The 5,840-nt window shown below is 44.1% G+C and overlaps 1 pseudogene; it reads left to right on the top strand.

The window, feature by feature from the left end:
- Positions 1-1,792: 1,792 nt before the first annotated feature.
- On the top strand, positions 1,793-2,118 carry LOC146288806 (parvalbumin alpha pseudogene; annotated as a pseudogene).
- The last annotated feature ends 3,722 nt before the right edge of the window (positions 2,119-5,840 follow it).

Here is a 5,840-nt window from a genome sequence, read left to right as displayed (position 1 = left end):
CAACCTAGATATACAGCATTGTAAGGGATCTGCAAACGTGGTCGCAGATGCTTTGTCCTGAGCGTAACCCTGGGGTTCGTTATAATAGTTTTTTATTGAAGACTACTGTGTATGGCTATTGCGAAATGCAAACCGTAGTGGTTTGCTCGTTTTGTGGTGGGTGTTACATCCCCCAGTTTACTGTTACTGTTTGTTCTGCTTGTTGCTGTCTTATGTTCTGTACTCCACCTAAGTCACCAAGCAGGAACCATTCGGGTCGGAGATGAGGCCTCGATTCCAGCCAGTGTCTCTGATCTTTCATCAGCGCGCTACCAGCTGAGGCTGGTTTTTGGACGATATAAAAGCCGTCAATGTTCAGTTTGTGCTCTCTCTCTGATTTGGTGGGTCGTACATTTGTCAGTACTGTTTTGTGTCTAACGATTTCTCTTTTTACTTCCGTAGGATAAACTCTGTTAGACGCATTACGCGACATTTGGGCGGACCACCGTCTGTGTTTTGGACAAGGCGCCTTGATCGTGTGCCAGCTTAGGGTGGGTAGGCGGCAGGACTGTTCCGTCCAGCATTGACCGGGTAAATAAAACCCTTTGATTCATTGTACACCTCACCTCTGTGTCCTTGCTCGCACCCACGACTCCATGCCCTTTTCACTGTCCGCTGAGCAGCGGGCTGTCGGTCCCCACCCTCCGGGGTGGCGTACGTAACACACATTAATATGCTTGCCACAAAATGAACATTACTTTTCTATGAGATATTCAGACAAATATCTTGATAGTTTCAATTCTCAGTCTCACCTCGCACTCCACATAAGGGTCCCACTGTCCATTTGCTTCTGAATGACAACATGTTTTCTGGGGATTGTGGATTGTCACTCCATGATTACACTTCACACGCATAGGGCCTTTTGAGTAGCTGTCCTTTGAGCTGTTAACCTTCATATCGTCACATGAACACAATTCATCTAATGTGATACAGAGACAGTTTTCACCAAACTTGACAATCCTACACTAGTGCTGAAATGACTTGATATAGGGAAGTAGGATAGTTGAAGCAGATTTACAACAGCACAATATTATCTGCAGTTTACCCTCCATAACTGATTAACCACTCAACAGCGGTGGGGATAGCCTTGGGATGTTTCTTGAGTAAATAAAATATAGTGACATATTTTTCCAGTGATTTAAATTTGTAAAAATGCATAAGAATAATAAGTTCTAACCTAAATAAATCAAAGTTTCATGATACACATACGCTACAGCCATCAACAGTTATGATAGCAGCCTAAAAAGGCCTTCTCCTGGTCTAGAGAAGAAGAAAAAATCCATGAACATTTCCCAATTTTAATCAAATGGCCAAACAATTCCCTGAATAACCTTGTTATTCACTCAATATGAAAGGTCCACTCAGTGGCAGATACAAGTTAATTTAATATATTGGCAGAGTTGAATGGGTGTGAAGTTTCAAGACTGTACTGCAGCATTAACAACAAGCAAACTTGTCTCTCGCACAAGGTGGAGAGAGTCATGTTTGGGGGGTGGGCAAGACTGGGTGTGGTCGCGTGGACTTTACGTAAGGTGTGTTCGACTTCATTCAGCGCCGGCTGCGCCAACAGCCGGCTGAGTTGAAGCAGTGAATGCTGGTTAGACTTTTTGTCAGACTTGAGACAGAGCGCAGAGGCTAGGTCACTGTGATGTATGCCATCAAAGTACCGTGAGATTGATTTGACAACAGTGAGATAGATTTGAGAACTGCGGACACCACACATCACCAGCTACTAGTAAGTTCCAGAAGCAAGATGGCCATTAACTGTATCGTCAACGCTGATGACAAGAAAGCCCTGGCAGCATTTGCAGCTACTGATTCATTCAACCATAAGAAGTTCTTTGAGATGGTGGGTCTGAAGGCCAAGTCAGCTGATGATGTTAAGAAGGTCTTCCTGGTTGTGGATGCTGACAGCAGCAGCTTCATAGAGGAGAACGAGATGAAAACCTTATTGAAGAGATTTGCCCCGGATTGAAGGGACCTGGCCTATAAGGAAACTAAAGCATTCATACAGGCAGCCGACACGAGGTCGATGGCAAGATTTATATCGATAAGTTCACTGCCCTGGTGCACCAGTAACAGTTACCTCCCTGCGGAGTAGGGCTCCTCCACCTCACACCTGCTCCCAGACTGTTGCCCACCCCCCAAACATGACTCTCTTCCTCCTCCCTCACCCCTCTGACCTGTCCGACATGCTAGCCTAAGCTTGGCTCTTGATTTTGCACCCTTTTTTCCCTCCCTCCACTGGTAGAGTTGTAAAATTGAACAATTACTGAAAGAGGTCAGACTGTGACAGAACAAAATAATAATAAAAGAAATAACTCGGGTAAAAAAATTCAAACAAAATTGAGAACTGCCGGCTGTGTAGCTGAGCGCATTTTCTCGAGAGCAACTGCACTTTGACGTGTGTTTTGTATTCTGACACCTTCAGTTTCGCCAGAGAATGTCTAATATAGGGGGAACTGCCACTCTCAGGAAACTTCCGGCTTCTGAACTGTTTGCAGTTACACTCTGATTCCATATGAAGGCGCTCACCAGTAAGTGCAGAATAAATGAAGGTCAATGGAGCTATACCCCTCAAAATCCACTTTTCTCAGGATATCATTTTTTGTTGGGTAAATTGAATGTTGCATTCGAAATATCAAATATCGAAATATCATGATGAAGTGCTTTGAAAGGCCCATATAACATCCAGTCTCCCCACTACACTTGACCCATTTCAATTTGCATATCGTCCCAAACGCTCCACCGATGATGCCATAGCAACAGCACTCCACCTATGCCTGGCTCATCTGGAAAACAAAGACAGTTACATGCAGATGCTGTTTTTTGACTTCAGCTCCGCCTTCAATACAGTCATCCCCCAACACCTGGTAAATAAACTTTGCCCAATAGGCATCAGCACCCCACTATGAAACTCAAGGTCAACTTTATTATCCACAAGTAGGAAATTCATATGGTCACCATTACACGCTCCATTGTTAGATAGCCTGCTGCATACAAATAAAAACATAAATACAAAAGCATTAAATACAAAAACAGTTAACATTGTAACATATGTAATATATAAGAAAATAAAAAATTAACTAGCTGAATGCTAGCTAATTGTTGTACAGCCTAATTGCTTTAGGCACAAAAGTGGTTACTGGACTTTCTCACCGATAGACCACAGACAGTAAGAGTTGGTAAAAACTCTTCAGAGACCACCATCATGAACACTGGGCTGTGTCCTGAGCCCTCTGCTATTTAAGCTGATGACCCATGACTGCTGTGCAAAAAACACTTTGAACCATATCAAGTTTGCAGATGACACAACAGTGGTGCGCCTCATCCGGTGCTGGCGCTGACGACTCAGCCTTGTGGTAGAAATGTTGGTCATATGCATAGATGTATGTGTATGAAATCTATAATCTTCTATGTTCATTGGTAAGAGACAGGGGCCTCATTTATCAACCGTTCGTACGCACGAAAATGTGCGTAAACCGTGCGTACGAATGAATCCACGCAAAAGTTGCGATTTATCATGCCAAGACATTTCTTGGAAGTGTGCGTAAATCTAAGAATGGTCAATACTATGCGTAGCTGAGTACGAACAATTCCAAGTGGTGAAACAAGGCAATTGCATCGTGAACACGGGAACTATATGTGCATTTAAGATTGAAATCAATAATGAAAGCATTTTGCAAGGATTTTCATAAAATATATTTTGGTATAATGAAATATTGTAATGATATAGCCTAATTGAACACCATAAGGGAAGTTGTTAATATTGGCGAATTGATGTAATGTAGTGTAATGTTACAATATACTTGTGGACCACTATTCTGTCCTAGCAGTTGTGTCTACAATGGCCATAGACAGATAGCGAACGGCAAAGAATCAGGCTGGTTTATCTTCTTGAGATTTATTGAAATCCAATTCTTTCACCGTAAAAGGATGTATTCCTCCGAGGATCCGATATTCAGAACAGCCGTTGGTACTTATCCGTTTAAAACATGTTGAAACTAAACTTCATCTACTTATACAGTAACGTCATCCAAAAACAGTATCTCTCTTTCGCCACTAGGCGTCGCCATTGCACCACAATTAGTGTGGTGCAGCCTAACAAAACAGTCTCAATACAATTGAATACACATTGAGATTTTGTTGAACAGAACACTCCCCGTCTGGCGTAATAACTATTATGCCACTATATTATTATTCTCCCATTAATTACCAACCTTGGGAAGAAGGACAACTAACTCATTAATAGGTCTTAAGTACTCTTTTACAGTCCCTTGTTTGGCAGTCTTCACCATGACCTTACGAACTCTGTTGTCACTGCTTGGCATGGTCTTCGTGATGAGCCCAACCGGCCATTCATTGCGCTTCACCTGACAGTCTTTAAGCAGAACGACATCACCTTCCTGAAGATTAGGTCTGGCCTCAGTCCACTTCCTCCTAGGCTGCAGCGTGGTCAAGTACTCCTGCCTCCATCTTCTCCAGAAGCAGTCTGCTAGGCTCTGGACCTGACGCCACTGGCTTTTGTGTAGGCGGTCGATCTTAAAGTCTCCTGGTGGAGCAGGTGCAACACTGGCTTTCTGAGTCAACAGCATTGCAGGTGAGAGAACTTGAGGCATTTCTGCGTCTGTTGAGACAGGGGTCAAAGGTCGAGAGTTCATGATGGCCATGACTTCAGCCATTAGTGTAGTCAGAACTTCATGTGTGAGTCTTGTGGCACTTTCTTTCAACAGGAGGCCGTCGAGGATACGGCGTGCGATCCCAACCATCCTTTCCCATGCTCCTCCCATGTGCGATGAGTGTGGTGCATTAAATGACCAGGTGCAGCCTCGATCTTGCATGAAGTTTTTTATCTCTGCGTCCTCTGTGTTGATTTGTAGTTCCCTACAGGCACCGATGAAGTTTGTCCCTCTGTCTGAACATAGATGTTGAACTGGGCCTCTGACAGCCAAGAAGCGGCGCAGAGCATTTATGAAACTTGAAGCTGACATTGACTCTATCAGCTCCAGGTGAACTGCTCTGGTGCTTAAACAGCTAAATATGACAGACCATCTTTTGTTTTCAACACTGCTCCCTCTTGTTCGACGTGCCACAATACTCCATGGACCAAACACATCCAGCCCGGTGTGTGTGAATGGGGGATCTACAGACAACCTGTCTGCAGGAAGATCTGACATTTTCTGATTTTCCAGTCTCCCTCTCAGTTTCCTGCACATGACACATCTGTGGATGACACTTGATATGAGCCTTTTGGCACCTACAACCCACAGTCCTGCTGTGCGTACTGCGCCCGCAGTGAAATGGCGGCCTTGGTGGGCTACATGGCTATGGTAATGTCGAACGAGCAGCATAGCTACGTGATGATTTGGTGGTATGATTATAGGATGCTTTTCTTGGTCAGAGAGGTCAGCTTTGTGCACACGACCACCAACTCTCAGCAGTCCTTCATCGTCGATAAAGGGGTCAAGTTGTTTGAGTGAGCTATGTTGTGACACTTTCCCATCCTGTGTTAGGCTCTTGAACTCGTCTTCGTACACATCTTGTTGCACAGCTTTAATAACTGTAGATTTTGCTTGTGTGTGCTCAGATGTGCAAGGTTTTGTGCAGTAATGCCATTTTCTACAGGTCTCTGTGCATGATGATTGAGAGAATGACTTTGCGACATGGGTAAGTACAACAACAGCTTTCACAAGACATTTCCAGCTTGAAAAACGCTGGAATCTGTCTGAGCCCAGAGTGTGATTTGCAATTGAGGTTGCCAGTGTAGTCACCTGAGTTCGGATTTCAAGGTCCAGGTCCGG

The sequence above is a fragment of the Hypomesus nipponensis genome, chromosome 5 (assembly GCF_054491055.1).
Source record: "Hypomesus nipponensis isolate SF chromosome 5, ASM5449105v1, whole genome shotgun sequence".
NCBI lineage: Eukaryota > Metazoa > Chordata > Actinopteri > Osmeriformes > Osmeridae > Hypomesus > Hypomesus nipponensis.
The sequence above is the reverse complement of the archived record's forward strand: the minus strand, read 5'-3'. Positions and strand labels throughout refer to the sequence as shown.